Raw genomic sequence first — 18,306 nt, 5'->3', positions numbered from 1 at the left:
TGACATACTTCTTTTGAGTGACTCAAGTTTTTTAATATAGTGTGGGGAATTTCCCCTGCCCCCTTCCCACCCCCCCCACCCCCCTCCCCCCGCCCCCAAGTATTTGCCTCAGATTCCACGTATCCTAGGGCAGCTGGGGGCTTCCCCTCAGGGCTTCCAGCTCTGCCTAGCTGCTCTCAGCCTGGATTGGAAAATAGGATAAAGGCCTATTGTTTGTCCCTTGGGCCTGAATGGCACTGTTTTCTTCTTTCAGCTCCCAGGCCAGCAGCTTTTCTGCCGCTGCAGTTCTAACAGTCTAGTCACAAATGAGAAATCCGTTCCCACCCTGACATCACATTGTTTTACTGGGATCCTGGGAGGATAAGGCTTTGAGCCAACATGCCGTCTTGTGTTGGTCGCTGCTGGGTGGGAGCTGATAGCTAAGGTGCTGAGAGGGGGGCCTTTCCTACCAAGAGACCTTAGTTTGCAGAAAGGAAAAGGGGGAAAACCCTTCTGTTCACATTGACCTAAGGGGCTGGTTGGTAGGAATCTGGGCTAGCTCTGACTGGCAGGAAGGGGCCGGGAGGGAATGCAGAGAACTGGTAGGAAGGCCCCCCCGCCAGGTGAACTGGGACCGAGGGCAGCTGGGCAGAGTCATGGTGATGCATTTGCTGCCCTCTTGTCTTTCTTCTTTGCCTCCTGCCATCCTTCCCCAGCCGCACGCATCCTGCTTCACCCAGTCTAGTGCTGAGCTGGAGAACAATCCTAAGACTGAAGGCACCTCTTTTGTGTCGAGGGCAAAGGAATGAAAAAGTGGCATGGGGCCGAGAGAAAACAAGTAGAGAGTTTGTCTATGAGACTTTGAAATCACAGGAAGCGATCTGCTCAGCTGCAATGCTTTGGCCCTTTAAGCCTGTCAAATATAAGGTACTGAGGTCAGCCCGCCTGCCCTGACCCAGTGCGGGAATCACAGCACTGCGCTGACCTCTGCTACCTCCTCTGTCACAAAGTGAAGAATCCTGTTTACTTGATTTTAAAGTTGTTTTTCCTTCTCTCAGTCCACAGGGAGTGGCCTCCTAGACCTAGTTCCTCAAGTGGGGTCCCCGGGTCCCTGCTGGTCCTCAGAGGGGCCCCTGAGTCAGATTTTCATATAATACTAGGAAATTACTTGCCTTTTTCACTGTGTTCACGTTTGCACCAATGGTGCATAAGAAATGGTGGGCAAATGGCTGGCGGCTTGAGAAGAATTGGGGTGGATCTCTTCACCTCCACACACTTGCAGTTCAAAAGAGCCAGCTTATGGGACTTCCCTGGCGATCCAGTGGTTAAGGCTTTGCATTTTCAATGCAGAGGGTGCGGGTTTGATCACTGGTCAGAGAACTAAGATCCCGCATGCAATGTGGCGTGGCCAAAAAAAAGCCAGCTTCAGTTAAGACTGGTCTTGATGAAGCAGTAAAATGAACACATTTTATTACCTCTGTATGCTTTTGTGCAGGTCTTTGACATTCTGTGTGTTGAGATGGGAAGTAAATGAACTGTATTGGTTGGCTCAAGGGAAAGCACTTCTGGGGTTTTTGAGTTACAAGCTGAAAACTTGTAACTTTAGTTCAGCTTGTAACTCAAAACCCCCCTTTTCCAGGAGATGCTATTTTTACTTGCAAATAACTAGTAGCCATGGTTATTCAGACTTGGGTACTTGACAAAACTTTCTCTTGAAAATGAATGTAGTGAGTCTGTTGCTTCAAAGAAAACAACTAACAGTATTTGTTGCCAATGGTAAAATTAGAGCTTTCAAGCCAAAATTAGAATTTTGGAAAGCTTATATCCATCCTCTTGAGCTTGACAGCTTCTCAATACTTAAAAGTTTTCTGATGAGATTGGTGATATGACACCTATGACATCTTGGCATTTTATTATAAAGTGTGTCAACATCTTGAAGATCAGCATAATTCAGTAAACTGATATTTTCCAAATGACCAGGATATGAATTTACAAAATTATGTTGGGAAGAGGCCCGCTTGGAATTTAAGAAAAGCCAGTGGATTTTAACATAACAGTAAAGTTCATAGGGTTTCATATTTCACACTATAATTTAGTATTTGTCAAGTTTTGATATAGTACCAAACATTGGTATCCACAATTGTCTGAAAAAGCTATGAAAATATTGCTGTTGTTATTCAGTCGCTCAGTGATGTCCTACTCTTGGTGACCCCATGGACTGCAGCATGCCAGGCTTCCCTGTCCTTCATCATCTCCCGGAGCTTGCTCAAACTCACGTCCATTGAGTCGGTGAAGCCATCCAACCATCTCATCCTCTGTCATCCCTTTCTCCTGACTTCAATCGTTCCCAGCATCAGGGTCATTTCTAATGAGTTGGCTCATTAGCATAGTCAGTGAAGCAGAAGTAGATGTTTTTTGGAATTCTCTTGCTTTTTCTATGATCCAGCGGATGTTGGCAATTTGATCTCTGGTTCCTCTGCCTTTTCTAGATCCAGCTTGAACACCTGGGAGTTCTCAGTTCACTTTCTGTTGAAGCCTAGCTTGGAGAATTTTGATCATTACCTTGCTAGTATGCGAAATGAGTGCAATTGTACCATAGTTTGAGCATTCTTTAGCATTGCTTTTCTTTGGAATTGGAATGAAAACTGACCTTTTCGAGTCCTGTGGCCACTGATAAGTTTTCCAAATTTGCTGGCTTGTTGAGTGCTAATTTCCAAATTAGCACGTTCACAGCGTCATCTTTTACAATTTGACATAACTCAGCTGGAATTCCATCATCTCCAGTAGCTTTGTTTGTAGTGATGCTCCCTGAAGCCCACTTGACTTCGTACTCCAAGATGTCTGGCTCTAGGTGAGTAATCACACCATCGTGGTTATCTGGGTCATGAAGATCTTTTTTGTGTAGTGTGTAGTTCTTCTGTGTGTTCTTGCCACTTCTTAATCTCTTCTGCTTCTGTTAGGTCCATACCGTTTCTGTCCTTTATTGTGTCCGTCTTTGCATGAAGTGTTCCATGGTATCTCTAATTTTCATGAAGAGATGTCTAGTCTTTCCCATTCTATTGTTGTCCTCTATTTCTTTGCATTCTTCACTTAGGAAGGCTTTCTTATCTATCTTTGTTATTCTTTGGAACTCTCTGTTCAGATGGATATGTCTTCCCTTTTCTCCTTTGCCTTTGGCTTCTCTTCTTTTCTCAGCTATTTGTAAGGCCTCCTCAGACAACCATGTTGCCCTTTTGCATTTCTTTTTCTTGGGAATGGTTTTGATCACCACCTCCTGTACAGTGTTATGAACCTTTGTCCATAGTTCTTCAGGCACTCTATCATATCTAATCCCTTGAATCTATTTGTCACTTCACTATATAATCGTAAGGGATTTGATTTAGGTCATACCTGAATGGGCTAGTGGTTTTCCCTACTTTCTTCAATTTAAGTCTGAATTTTGCAATAACGAGTTCATGATCTGAGCCACAGTCAGCTCCCAATCTTGTTTTTGCTGACTGTATAGAGCTTCTCCGTCTTCAGCTGCAAAGAATATAATCAGTATGATTTCAGTCTGATTTCACCTGTATTGACTATCTGGTGATATCCATGTGTAGAGTCATCTCTTGTGTTGTTGGAAGAGGGTGTTTGCTACGACTAACGTGTTGTCTTGGCAAAATCTCTGTTAGCCTTTGTCCTGCTTCATTTTGTACTCCAGGGCCAAACTTGCCTGTTACTCCAGGTATGTCTGGCCTTCCTGCTTCTGCATTCCAGTTCCCCTTTTATGAAAAGGACATCTTTTTTTGATGTTAGTTCTAGAATATGAAAATATTACTTCCTAAAAAAGGAAATTACTCCCATTTGCATTTTCTTAAGACTTAATTATATTAAGCATCTTTTCTCATGCTTACCGCCCATTTGTATGTCTTCTTTGGAGAAATGTATATTCAAATCTGTTGCCCACTTTTAGTTGTGTTGTTTTTGTTTTGAGTTATGAGAGTTCTTTATATATCCTGGATATCAGACCCTTATCCGATTATGTGATTTATAAAACTATTCTCCCATTCTGTGGTTTGTCTTTTTCACTTTCTCGCTGGGGTCCTTGAAAGCACACAAAAGTTTCATTTTGACAAAGCCAGTTTATCTTTTTTTTTTTTTTTTTGATTGCTTGTGCTTTTGATGTCATAGCTAAGAAACCATTGCTTAATCCAAAGCCACAAGGATTTATATTTGTTTCTAAGATTTTTACAGTTTTAGACCTTAAATTTAAGTCTTTGATTCATTTTGTGCGAGTTTCTGTAGATGGTGTTAGATAGGGGTACAGTTTCATTCTTTTGCATCTGTATATCTAGGTGTTTTCCAGCACCATTTGTTGAATTGTCTTGATGCCCTGTTGAAGATCAGTTGACTATAAATGTGAGAGTTTTCTGGACCCTCATTTCTGCTCCACTGATCTCTGTCCATATCCCAGTTCCACACTGTTTTCGATTACTGTAACCTTGTAGTGGGTTTTGAAATTGGCAAGTATGAGTCCTTCAACTGTGTGCGTTTTCATTATTATTTTTTTTTTTTTTTGCTGTTCTAGTTCCTTTGCATTTAAATGTGGATTTTATTTTTTTTAAGAGTTTTTTTATGTGGACCATTTGAGCTATTTAAAATCTTAAAAGATGATGCTGTGAAAGTGCTGCACGCAATATACCAGCAAATTTGGAAAACTCAGTGATGGCCACAGGACTGGGAAAGGTCCGTTTTCATCCCCATCGCAAAGAAAAGCAATGCCAAAGAATGTTCAAACTACATACAGTCGTGCTCATTTCACATGATAGCAAGGTAATACTCAAAATCCTTCAAGTTAGGCATCAGCAGTACATGAACTGAGAACTACCAGATGTTCAAGCTCAATTTAGAAGGGGCAGAGGAGCCAGAGATCAAATTGCCAACAACTGTTGGATCGTAGAAAAAGGAAGGGAATCACAGAAAAACATCTAGTTCTATTTCATTGACTATGCTAAAGCATTCAACAGTGTGGATCACAACAAACTGTGGAAAATCCTTAAAGAGATGGGGATACCAGACCTCCTTATCTGTCTCCTGAGAAACCTGTATGCAGGTCAAGAAGCAACAGTTAGAACCAGACATGGAACAATGGACTGGTTCCAAATTGGGAACAGAGTACATCACATCTCTATATTGTCTCCCTGCTTAGTTAACTTTTATGCAGAATATATCATGCAAAATGCTGGGCTGGATGAATCACAAGCTGGAATCAAGGTTGCTGGGAGAAATATCGACAACCTCAGAAATGCAGATGATACCTCTCTAATGGCATCAAGCAAAGGAGGAGCTAAAGAGACTTGATGAGGGTGAAAGGAGAGTGAAAAAGCTGGCTTAAAACTCAACATTCAAAAAACTAAGATCATGGCAACCAGTCCCATCACTTCATTGCAAAAAGATGGGGGGAAAGTGGAAACAGTGGCAAATCTTATTTTCTTGGGCTCCAAAATCACTGCAGGTGGTGACTTAAGCCATGAAATTAAGACACTTGCTCCTTGGAAGAAAAGCTATGACAAACCCAGTCAATGTATTAAAAAGTAGAGACATTACTTTGCTGACAAAGGTCTGTATGGTCCTTTGGTTTTTCCAGTAGTCATGTATGGATGTGAGAGTTGGACAATAAAGAAGGCTGAACATCAAAGAATTGATGCTTTTGAACTGTGGAGTTGGAGAAGACTCTTGAGAGTTCCTTGGACTGCAAGGAGAACAAACCAGTCAATCCTAAAGGAAATTAACTCTAAATATTCATTGGAAGGACTAATGCTGAAGCTGAAGCTCCAGTATTTTGGCCACCTGATTTGAAGAGCTGATTCATTGGAAAATACCCTGATGTTGGGAAAAATTGAGGGCAGGAGAAGGGGGCAACAGAGGATGAGATGGTTGGATGGCATCACTGATTCAATGGACATGAGTTTGAGCAAACTCAGGGAGATAGTGAAGGATAGGGAAGCCTGGCATGCTGCAGTCTGTGGGGTCACAAAGAAGAGTCAGACATGACTTAGAAATTGAACAATGACAGTTTTTTTAAAGACTTGATTTGAATTTGTTACAATATTGGTTTTGTTTTTTATTTTTTGGCCAAGCAGCATGTGGGATCCTAGCTTCCCAACCAGGGATCAAACTCTTGCACTCCCTGTGTTGGAAGGCGAAGTCTTAACCACTGGACCACCAGGGAAGTCCCCTCATGTAGATTTTCTAATCATCTTGTCAGTTTCCAGTAAAGTCAGCTGTTGTTTTGGATAGAGATGGCAGGCATTGAAACTGTAGATCAATGCGGGGAGTATTGCCATTTTAACACTTAAGTCTCTGATCCATGAATGTGATGAGTTTTTCCTTTTGATTAGGTCTCTACAGGCATTCAATGATACTTTTGTAGTTTTCAGCAAACCAGCCTGCATTTCTTTCATTACGTTTGTTCCTCTGAATTTTATTCTTTTTGATACTTGTCTTACTGTGTATTGATTTACCTTTATCTTGTTTACCCTCATCCCCACTCTCTCCTCTCAACTAGGCTGAGTCTCCATAGGGCCTGGCACTTGGGTAGCACAGTGCACTGCAGTAAAGGTTTTATGGTTCATTATTTTTTAAAATCCACACTGCCTTTGTGAAGGAGGCGTGGTTATTACTATCCCTGGCCTAATTGGTTGAAGAAACTGAAGCCCGGTATGCAGTGACTCTCAGCCCAACACTGTTAAGGGTAGCAGAGGGAGGACCAGGGTTGTTCTGACTCACAGCTCCTTCCAGTCATCATCCTGCGTGAGACTGATGCTCTATTCTTGGCTCCCAGGCTTGTTTCCGTGTCACTGCCTCTTTTATCTTGAGCCCAGGATGTAATGAGAAGAGAGAAGGATTAACTCTGATATTATAAGGACTGACCCTTGGGATCACTTTTCTGGTCATCTCTAATGTGCCAGGCTCTCTAGGCATTTCAAAAACCCATGACCTCATTAAGCCCTCAGAGTAGCTTTATAAGATGACTCAGAACATTCTGCGTTTTATAGATGAGGAAACTAAGGTTCGAAGGGTCATGTCAACTTTTAAGCCAAAGTGGGAATTACGTGCTGGAGCTGCAGCTCAGCACAGTTCCCAGAGCTCAGGGTGCGGCGCTGGGTGAGGGGAGGTGTGGTGCTGGATGGTGTGTGCAGTGGAGGAGGAGGAGAATGCGGGTTTCATGGAAATTGTGAGGCTCTTTAACACTAGTGTTGGGTTAGGTCCATCCAGAAACATTTGCTCATTGGCCTAGAACTGACATCTCAAAGTGGTGGGTTTGTCGAATCCTTCCGAGGGTGTGAAGAGCTCACAGGGGCCTGGAGACAGCCCCTGGGACCTTACGCCCTGTGGTGTAATCCATGGTGATTAACTGGTGGTGGAAGCTCGCTTGCCACGTCTAGGTCTTGTCTCTACCTTCCGCATGGTGAATTCTTAAAGTGCAGGGGTCATCACCTTCTGTCTTGGTTTCTCCATAGCACGTAGCACTGTTTCTGTTACCTGGTGGGCATTCCTTATTAGCTCTCTCTCTCTTTTTCTTTCAAACTTTAAACTTTTTGTTTTGTGTTGGGGTATAGCCAATTAACTATGTCGTGGTAGTTTTAGGTGAACAGCAAAGGGACTCACGTGTATCCATTCTCCCCCAAACTTCCCTTCCAGCCAAACTGCCACAGAACAGTGAGCAGAGTTACTGGATACTGCGCTATCCAGTAGGTCCCTGTTGTTACCCATTTTGAAAATAGCAGTGTGTACATGACCCGACCTTCCTCTTTGCATAAATGGAAGACAGTCTGTCTGCTTGCTTTTGCTCCATAGACGTCGCAGACTTGCAGTGCCTCTGTGGCTGGATTTGGTAGAGAACAGGGGACCAAGGCCATTAGCCATACAGGGGCCCAGCCGCTCTGGTGGTACGAGACAAGAGGCTTGGGACGGAAGCAGGATCTGCCTCTTGTTGCCCACCTTTCCGCATCCAGGGAGCCGAGTGCAGACCAGTGTCTTTCCTCTGTAGAGTCCCTGGTGGGAAGTCTGTCTGTCACACCGTGGTCAACAGCGTTGTTTCCATGTCCGAGCAACCCTTATGAACCAGAGCAGCAGTGAGTAACTTTGCCATCAGTTTACCTGAGGCAGACCCTTCCTCCCCTCCTCCACTTCCATTTCCTAAGTTAAAGAAAACAGCCATGAAGAAGTAGTAATTGGTGGCCTTGGTGGTGTTTCACAACTGCATAGGAAGTTAGTTGCTGCAATTTCCAGTGCTGGAAGTTCTGTTCCGCTTAGACTGAAAACAGCAGGAAGGATGATTTCGTGTCTCTGTGATGCAGGTGAGGTTGGGGGGAGCCCGCCTTTCTCTCCAGCCTTGTTGTGGCAACTGGTGTCCCTGCCACACCAAGCCGCGCGTGGCTTGTGAACTCGTAAGGCCAGGTGGCCTCCCCGTCACAATTCTCCCTCTTCCCGGAACACTTCTTCCTGCTTCCCTACCAGGCCACCTGTCAGCCTCTTCCTTATCCTCCAGGGTTAGCTCTGGATCCCTTTCCTGCTGCTGTTGAATAGAACGTGGCTATTCATAATAACCAGATCCTTTGAGCTCCCACAAACAACTGTGCAAGGTATGTGTTGTTAATCCCCGTTTTACAGATGACGAACCATTTTTCTGTTCCCAGACAGAGCCTTTCACTGGAATGTCATTCTGGCCTCATCTCCCAGGATCTCCAGCTGCCTATAATTTGCAGGGTCTAGGAGTGGTTCTCACCCTGCCGTGGTGGGCCGGAGGGGAGTCACGAGGCTACTTGTTGTCAGCTCTGGAGAAAGATGGAGAAGAGGTGGAAACAGAAGTACCTGTGTGGGTCAGGATCTGGATCCTAGAGGAGTGAGCAAGCTCCCTGCCTCTCTGTGCTTTCACTTAATTTGTGGGCTCCTGGAGGCTCCTGCGATGTGGACCTCTGCCTGACGTAGGGGCCAGCGTGCCCCCATTTCATTAGCAGACTCAGCACACCACGTTAGCTGGGCACCACTCGCCATGACACGTGGAGTCAGAGAAAGCCCTCTCTGACTAATTAACCTTGGGTTCTGGACACTAAGCAAAGTGTTAGGACAGTGAGTTATTGACTCCGCTTCCTCCAAGAACGCGGCGGGGCTGAGGCCGGTTTGTCTGTTGTTTTGGTGGTAGCGGGTGGCGCCCAGGGGGTGGGCGCTCTGTTCCTGTTCTTGATTGGCCTGGTCTTGGGAGAATAGTACCTTAAGTGGACTGGCCTGGGTGGGCTCAGTAGTGTGGGCAAGCATTTTAAAACCTTGCTAAGGGAGTTCCCTGGTTGCCTAGTGGTTAGGATTCGGTGCTTTCACTGCTGTTGCCCAGGTTCAATCCCTGGTCGGGGGCAAGCTGCACGGTGTGGCCAAAAATTAAATTTAAAAATTAAAACCCTTGCTCACACCAGGTCAACAGCCCGTAAGAGCCACGAGGTTGACATATGCCCTTGCGAGAAATCCAGTCTCCTGGCCACATGATGTCACCTGTTCCCAGGGGACAGCCTGAGACATCCCGAGGACTCAGCAGGAGGAGAAGGACATTAGATGCCTCAGTTTTTCTTCTCCCGGGGGATCCTCTGCCTCTTTTCTTAGGCCAGAAGGTCCCTCTCCTGCCCAGCTCTCCATCCCTGGCCTGCTCCTCCGCCTCCTGTAAAACCCAAACACACTGCCCTTTAATCCTTCCGCCAGAACCCTCGGGCAGCGGCTTTTCACCGCCTCCTCCCAGCTCACCCCTGACCTGATTTTGTGTTTTTTGCCTTTTCTCAAACAGTCTGTTCAAGGTCTAGTCGTGAGCTGGAGGTTGGCTCATAAGCAGCCTCTCTCTCCCCTGAGCTGTAAGGGAGGGGGCAATTCTGGAAAGTCATTGACAGAGGCTTAACCCAGAACGTCACTTATAAACAGGCAGCGGGCAGAGGGCCCAGACTTGGGTGTTCGCTCCGGCACCGAGGACAGTGTGGCCTCCCTGGGCCCTGCGGACCAGCTGCTGCGGTAAGGGGACCACCCTCAGCACCTCCAGGTTGCTCTCCTGGGGGGGGCGTGCATGCACTGTGGCCGCCGTTTCTCTCCTCTGTAGAAGTTGGCAGCCTTCTCATACTTGGGAAAGGAGACGGCAGGTGGGTTCTGGGGCAGGAACCCGGGAGGGCTGGGCTGGACCGGTGGGGACACTGGTCAGGGGTGGGCAAAACCGAGGAGCCCGAGGAAGACAAACCCTACCGACGGTCAGAAGGGGTTCTGCCCAAGACCTAGGGACAGAGGAAGATGGGCCATGGGCCCTGGAGCTCTGGGCTAGAACGCCTTTGTGTGGTGGCTGCATTTAGGGGAAAGGCCACCTGGTTCCTTTGCCTGTGTCCCTTGCGGAGATGGTGCAGCTGGCGGCAGTCAGGGGGAGCGTCCGCTCTGAGCACAGCACCAGGCCAGGGGCCTGAAGCGGACACGTGCTGAGATGCACGTCCTTGGCTCACTCGGGTCTGGATGAAGAGCGCTGGAGCCCCGAGCCGGAAGGCCTGGCTCTCCCTTAGGAGCCTGGGAAAGATCAGCTCTCCTCTGGACGTGAGTCTGTGATTGTATCCTAGACAGCAGTGAATGGAAAGCAGGTGGCACCGCCTCCTGGGAGGCCAGCTTTCTGGCGTTTGAGCAGACTCACAGTTTAGGTGTAAGCAGGGAGGACTTCTCCCATTTGCTTAGAAGAAAACCTTTCCCTCAGTTTACGGGGAGGAAAAGCAGAAACAGGCCCCAGATGGCTTCTGGTTCTTATCTTCAACTGCAAACAGGCCAAACTCTCCTCCAGGTCACAGGGTAAAGACTCATGGAGAAGGGAGAGACTGGCTGTGTGTGGCGTGTTCGTGTTTCAAGGAGTAGATGAAGGGGACGGGCAGGCAGCTCCCTTTGTTTTGTCCCAAACTTCCCAGGAGCAGAAGTGAATAAGGAATGTGCCTTTTCTCCCTAGTGTCCTGGACCAGGGATGAAGGGATGTGGTTCCTCTGACTTTATTCTTGGTCAGGCAACTCGAAGAGACGCCTGTCATGAGGAGGAATCAGAGATGAGGCCGTCAGTACTTACTAATCTGGATGGATCTGGAACAATCTTGTTTGTGTATTTGGTCTCCTGACTGGAATGAAGTGTCAGTTTCATGATGGCAGGGACCTCTTCTCTCTGTCCAAGTGCCTGCTGCTACTGCTGCTGCTAAGTCGCTTCAGTCGTGTCCGACTCTTTGCGACTCCATAGGCGGCAGCCCACCAGGCTCCCCCGTCCCTGGGATTCTCCAGGCAAGAACACTGGAGTGGGTTGCCATTTCCTTCTCCAATGCATGAAAGTGAAAAGTGAAAGTGAAGTCGCTCAGTCGTGTCCGACTCTCAGCAGCCTCATGGACTGCAGCACACCAGGCTCCTCCATCCATGGGACTCTCCAGGCAAGAGTACTGGAGTGGGGTGCCGTTGCCTTCGGCGTGTTACAAACTCTCAATCAATAGCGAATGAATGAATGAATGAATGAGTGCCTTTTCTTTGCTTCTCATTTCACTGAACCTCTCCAACTTCATTTTCTGTTGATTCCATGCCAGACTTTTCACTTGATCAGCATCTACTTGGTGATGCCTGACCCTGACCCTAAACTAGTCAGGCTTGCAGGAAGAGGAGGCCCACCAACACCCCAGGTGCCAGGTGCTGCAACCTGCCAGGACCTCTCGAGTGGATCCTTCCTCTGAGCACGAGTCAAATTCCCTCCCCTGTGGCACCGTACCCAGCTCTCCTCAGCTGCCTTCCGCCACCTCCTTTGCGTACACCAGTGTTAAATAGTTCTTATATTTCAAACGTACTGGTCTTGTCTCCTCGCCAGACAGAAAGTTTCTTGAAGACACAGGTCATGTTCTGTATTATCCTCTGTCCATCGAGTATGTGTTACAGGCAATCAGTGCTTGATAAACACTTGATGGCTCTGGTTGTGTGAAATCTAATCATTGAGGACATTTCGCAGTTTACACTTTATGAAACCGAAGGGATGGCCTGCAGTTTCAGATACAACAGGTCACTCACTCATCAGCCTTCTGTGTTGGGCAGATTGTTGTTCGGTCGCTCAGTCGTGATCGACTCTTTGCGACCCCATGGACTGCAGCATGCCAGGCTTCGCATCCTTCACCATCTCCCAGAGCTTGCTCAAGCTCATGTCCATTGAATCAATGAAGCCATCCAACCATCTTATCCTCTGTCATCCCCTTCTCCTCCTGCCTTCAATCTTTCCCGGCATCAGGGTCTTTTCTATGTGAGTCTGCTCTTGGTTGGGCAGGTAAGCTTGCTTTATAGGTGGACTGACGGGTGTGAACTGCTTTTCACTCATAACACTTCTGACATTGAATATGTGGGGTTCTCCCCCGTACTAACCAGTGCTCCAGTTCTCTGCAGACATCGACTAGGTATCCTCCCATTCAGTTCAGTTCTGACACCGAATCAGTTCTGACACTGAGAGTTGGTGCCAGTGCCACAGGCGAAGGGCTCAGTCGCACATGAAGCCCCTGCTTCAGACACTAATTGTAAGAGCTGGCCTCCTGGATGTCCAGCCAGCCAGCTGTGCGTCAGATTCCCCTGACTCCTCCTCAGGTTCCGTAATTTGCTAGAACTGCTCACAGAATTGAGAAGAGTACTTTGGTATTAGCAGTTTTACTATAAAGGATGCCGTGAACAGTCTGTCTGAGGTGCACAGGACGTACATAGGGCAAGATCTGAAAGGATGCGGGGTGCAGGGGCTTCCGTCCCACGGATGGGGGTGCACCACCTCTTGGCACACGGGTGGATTCACCAACCTGGAAGTTCTCTGAAGTCCATGGCTTGGAGTTTTTATGGAGGTTCCCTTACACAGGTCTGGTAGGCCAGTCCCGCCCCTCCCTGTAGGGGAGTAGGGCTGAAAGTTCCCTTCTAATCACAGGGTTGATTCCTCTGGCAACCAGCCCCCATCCTGACGCTGTCTAGGGGCTCCCCAGGAGTCACCGCATTAGCATAATCCCAGGTGTGATTGAAAGGGGCTAATTATGAATGAGAAAAGTTGCTTCTGTCTCCCCTGCCACTCAGGAAATTCCAGGGGCTTTAGGAGCTCTGCCCTCTGGAACCTGGAAAAAACAACAAACAAAAAAACACCCAGGTTATATGATTCTTATAGATTACAGTATCACACAGGTGCTGAGAGGTCGATTGATCCTCAAGGTTATATGGTGGCAAAGCTGGAAACAGTCCTTGTCCTTTGGGTGGAATCAGGTGGTGTTGGGTCCACAGCTGGTGTATGAGGGTGTGTGGGCCCCGCCTTCACTTCACCAGGGCTCTGCCCTCAATGCGGGGAGGCTTCTGCCTGACTTCACCCGACTGTCACCTACTCCCCCTCGCCCCCAGATCCTGGCTGTTTTTCCCCTTTATCTTGCCAAAGCTCCAGCTCCCGAGGTGCTGGCGCAGTGAGCAGAAATGGTAAGTGGGCTTCAGGACAGAACACGGAGGCGGTGCTGGAGTGAGGGGGCAGATGGGGCCAGAAAGGCCATTCTCCTTGACTCGAAAATGAAACTGTGAAGATGCTGCTGGCCATTCGGCTAGTCAAGGTTCCTGTTAGCAGCAAATGAGAGCGTCTGAAAGTGAAAGTTGCTTATTCATGTCCGACTCTTTGCGATCCCATGGACTGTACTGGACTGTACGGTCCATGGAATTCTTCAGGCCAGAACACTGGAGTAGGTAGCCTTTCCCTTCTCCAGGGGATCTTTCCAACCCAGGGATCGAACCCAGGTTTCCCAGGTTGCAGGCAGATTCTTTACCAGCTGAGCCACCAGGGAAGCCCAATGGGAGTGTCCATTAAAGTACTTTAGGAGCTCGCCTGGTGGCCCAGCGGTTAAGGCTTCACCTTCCGAAAGGGGTGTCGGCTAGATCCCATGTGCTTCGCAGCCAAGAAACCAAACCACAAAGCAAACGATATTGTAACACACTCAATAAAGGCCTAAAATATCGCCCACATCAAAAAATAATCTTAAAGAAGATAAAGCACTTTATAAACTGCAGAGAGCTATAAGAATGTTGTTAAATGTGATTATAGTATGCAAGCTGCTGAACAACAGCAACAAAGTTGCCACTCAGTAATGTTCAGGTGGGATAAGGCCCACCTCCTAAGGTTCGGGAGACCTGGCTGCTGCCTCGTCCGGACCTGGCACTTGTGCGTGCTTAGTCGCGTCCAACTCTTTGCAACCCCATGGACTGTAGCCCGCCGGCTCCTCTGTCCATGGGATTTTTCAGGCAAGAATACTGGAGCAGGTTGCCGTTTCCTCCTCCAGGGGATCTTCCTGACTCAGGGGTCAAAATGTGTCTCCTGCGTCTCCAGCATTAATCCATTGGCAGGTGGGCTCCTTACCCTTTTGCCACCTGGGAAGCCCAGCAGACACTTGTAGCTATTATTATTATTGTTTTTGTAATTATCGTAAGACATGACGTCTTCCCTCAGAGAGGGATGGGGGGCACTGAGAGGGCCTCCAGGAGAAGGACCTTTAGGCTGGGACTGAGAAGGTGGGAAAGGCAGTCTGTCGCCCAGGTTTTCGTAATTCATTTACTACCTTAGGTCCCCAAACTGTTTTTCCATGAAGTCTAAAGTCCTCAGCTGGAATGCTTCTTCCTCCCTGGAGGATTTTCAGCAATCTAACTTCTCGATGTTGAAGGAGACACTGTTATCTTCAAGGGATCACGCCTGCTGCTGTTGGAGGGCAGAGAGGGAGTCTTGGTTCCTCAGAACCTGCCCAGTAGGCAAAAGGGCCTGCGGTTGTAGGGGACCAGCTGGCGGCCGCCCTGCCCCCTCCCCTCCCCGGGCGTGCCCTGCAGGGTAAAGGCCGGTGTGTGGCTGTGAGCCTGTGGCCATCGCTGCAAAACTTCAAAACAACCCGGGGGAGGTTTCCTGCTCTGCTCAGCTGGGTGCTCAGTCAGGCTTTCACCACCAGTGGGCACAGGACCAGTGGGCACAGTTCGCCTGCGGGAGAAGCTGTGCTGGAGGGACGACGTGTGGGTGTGACGCTGGCCCGGCTGGTGGGGGAAGCAGCCCTACCTGCCCACAGTGAGGGAAGCGTGATGGTCAGGGAGGAACAGTTTGGGGATGGCAGGCAGGGGCGAGAGAGGGTGGTGACGGACAATCTAGGGAGGATGGTAGATCTTTTTACAAAATATTTTATTTTCATTATTTTTTATTTGGCTGTGCTGAGTCTCAGTTGAGGCATACAGGATCTTTAGGTGCGGCATGTGGGATCTGGTTCCCTGACCAGGTATTGAATCCTGGCCCCCTGCGCTGGGAGTGCAGAGCCTTAGCCACTGGACCGCCAGGGAAATCCCAGGATGGTAGACCTTAAGTCTGTCCACAGCAGACTCCTGGGGAGCAGGGCCACGACTGAGACACGGCTTAGGATGATGGAAAGAATGGAAGGCGAGCGCCTTTGAGCTTGGAGACCATGGCCAACCTACTGAATCTTGAGTTTCTGTTCCCTTACTTACATAGCTGGGGCTCTACTACTCACTCTACAAGGTTCTCAGTGGTTAAATGAGGTAACCTGAAGCTCTTAATGCCATGGCTGGCACTCGGCAGCAAGCCTGCACAAACAGTATCTGTGCTCCTGACGCTTTGCCAGGTGACTGTGGTCATTAGCATTAAACCAGCAGTAGCGGATGCCTAGGACTTGGTCTCTGGGAAGCCTCTGGACAGTTTTTGTGCTCAAATTCCAAAGCAGAGTGAAAGGTCAGATCAAGGGGCCGCAAAGGAATATCTTTTCTAGGGAATCAAGAAAAAGGAGAGAAAGCAGCAGCAGCCATAGTCAAAGTCATGTCCTGTCTGGGTTGCTGTTTACTTTCCTCCTTCCAGGAACGGAAGCTTTTTGCCACAGAATTCCCTCACCATCTCCTCAGCTCGTGGAGACTGCGTGTTGGTGATCAGTTTACCGGGGAACCAGGTTTTAACACTGAGCGAGGTTCTGGGCCTCCCTCTGCAGGGATGTTTGGGGTGTGGGTGTTTAGCAGAATAGCGGTAAAGGCTGCCGGGAATGGTTGATGGTCATGCATTGATTCTGAGAAACTGAATTAATCAGCCAAGACAATCAGGAACCCAACAAGGGAGGTTGAGGCACCCAGGGACGAGCCACAGTGGGAAGTCATTGCAACCTCTAGGCTTGGTTGGGTCGGAGAGGAAATCGTGAGTGTTTCCTCCAGCCTCCAGGGCGGGTTGACAGTGTGGAGGCAAGAGCACCCAGCCGGGACTGCCAGAGCAGCTGGATGCATCCCGAGTCAGGACTGTGGCATCAAGGGCAGTAAAGACTGGGGAAGATCAGAACCCATGTTTCTCTGCTCCCAGGCTCCTTTCTCCTTCAGGCCTCCCATTGGCTGAACCTGCAGGATGCCAGCCAGTGGGGGGACCCAGGTACCTCCATCCACAGGCCTCAGCTTCCCTGGCTTGGAGCAGAGAAGGGGGATACAGGGAGGTGAGAGGAGAGGAACCAACCAGGAAACCTCCCAAAGGCTCGTTCCTGGTGGAAACAAATCAACAGGTGTGACAAGCAGAGTGTGGCCCTCCTAAGGGTCATGGCAGCTGCTGCCCTTTGGGCAGAGGCTGTCTCCAAATCAAAATTAGTCACCAGTTCAGATTTAGTCATTAAGGGCAATTAGGAAAGATAATGAAATGAAAGGCATACAGATTGGCAAGGAAGGAGTAAAAGTATCTTTACAGCTGACACAATCTTATATAGGAAAATCTAAGGAAGTCACTAAAATCTTTTAAAGCTAATAAAGGAGTTCAGCAAGGTTGCAGGACACAAGATCAATACACAGAAGTCAATTGTATTTCTATATAGAGACAGTCGGGAAAGGAGGAAAATTCCATTTATAGTATCATCAAAAAGAATAAAATATTCAGGAATAAATTTAACAAGTGAAAAACTTCTAAGCATATAAAACATTGTTGAAAAATGAAAGAAAACAAATAAATAAATGGACTCCCTATGTTCATGATGAGAAGGCTTAATATTGTTAAGATGGCGACATTCCTTAAATTGATCTACAGATTCAATGTCATATTTTTCACAGTTCCAGCTGCCTTTACTTGCAGATGACAGAATGTGCCGAAAATTCACATGGAAATGCAAGGGAACCAGACAGCCAAAAAAATCTTGAAAGAGAACGTAGAGAACTCACAGAAAGCTTACCACAAAGCTACAGTAATCAAGGCACTGTGGCAGTCACATAAGGACTGACATACAGATCGATGGACTAGAATTGAGAGCTCAGGAACAAACCCTTAGGTTTATAGCCAGCTGAGCTCTAACAAGAGCCCAATTAATGCCAAGATAATTTAAAATAGGGAAAGAATAGTCTTTTCAACAAATGGTGCTGAAACAGCTGGACATCCAGATGCAAAAGAATGAAGCTGAACCCCAACCTCATACCACACATGAAATTCAAGGTGGATCAAAGTCATAAATGTAAGAGCTAAAGGTATAAAACTTTCAGAAGAAAACACACTCATAAATCTTTGTGATATTGGGTTAGGCAGTGGTTTCTTAGATATGACAGCAAAAACACACACAATAAAATTTTAAAAATAGATAAATGAGGCTTCATCAATATTAAAAACGTTTGTGCAGCAAAGAACAGTATCAAAGTGAAAAGGCAGTTCAAAGAATGGGAGAAAGTTTTTGCGAACCATGTATCTGATCAGCACGCGTGTCTAGAATATATATTTTTTTAAACTCTTACAGCTCAACAAGAGAGAGATAAATAATCCAAACCCAGGGACTCAGAGTAGACATTTTGCCAAAGGAGATGTCCACATGGCCAGTGTGCTCAATATCATTGGTCATCAGGGAAATGTAGATCAAAACCACACTGAGATATCACTTCATACCCACTGGAATGGCTGATCACAAAGACAGATGACAACAAGTTTTGGCGAGGATGTAGAGTTGGAGCACCTACATGTTGCTGGTGAAATAGAAAATGGAGCCCCAACTGTGGAGAACAGTCTGCCTGTTCCTCAAGTGGTTAATCATAGAGTTACCATACCATCCAGCAGTATATACCCAAGAGAGGGAAACACACGTGCGCTTGAAGTTTGTACACCAGTGCTCACCACGGTGTTATTCATAATAGCCAAAAAGCAGGAACAACCGAATGTCTACTCAATGGGTTGGCAAAACGTGGTGTGTCTGTACAGTGGGATGTTCTTTGGCAATTAAATGGACTCCTGTTACCCATGACAACACGGGTCAACCTTGGGAACATTGAAAGAAGCAGTCACGGAGGA

At 47.4% G+C, this 18,306-nt stretch overlaps 1 protein-coding gene across 10 annotated transcripts in view; it reads left to right on the top strand.

Moving 5' to 3' along the window:
- The window catches only part of PC (pyruvate carboxylase), a 102,710-nt gene that overhangs the window by 37,415 nt on the left and 46,989 nt on the right, over nt 1-18,306 (top strand). For 2 of the 10 annotated variants that reach the window (XM_019954792.2, XM_019954793.2), the window contains exon 1: nt 9,789-10,008. The exons of 7 other annotated variants lie outside the window; for them this stretch is intronic. The gene's annotated coding sequence lies outside the window, so the exon portion shown is untranslated. Of the gene's footprint in view, nt 1-9,788; nt 10,134-18,306 lie in introns of those variants that run through there. One more of the 10 variants, XM_019954798.2, reaches the window with a different exon arrangement.

Source organism: Bos indicus, chromosome 29, assembly GCF_029378745.1.
Source record: "Bos indicus isolate NIAB-ARS_2022 breed Sahiwal x Tharparkar chromosome 29, NIAB-ARS_B.indTharparkar_mat_pri_1.0, whole genome shotgun sequence".
In the NCBI taxonomy this organism is placed as follows: Eukaryota; Metazoa; Chordata; class Mammalia; order Artiodactyla; family Bovidae; genus Bos; species Bos indicus.
Note: the sequence above shows the minus strand (reverse complement) of the source record. Positions and strands in the feature narration are given on the sequence as shown.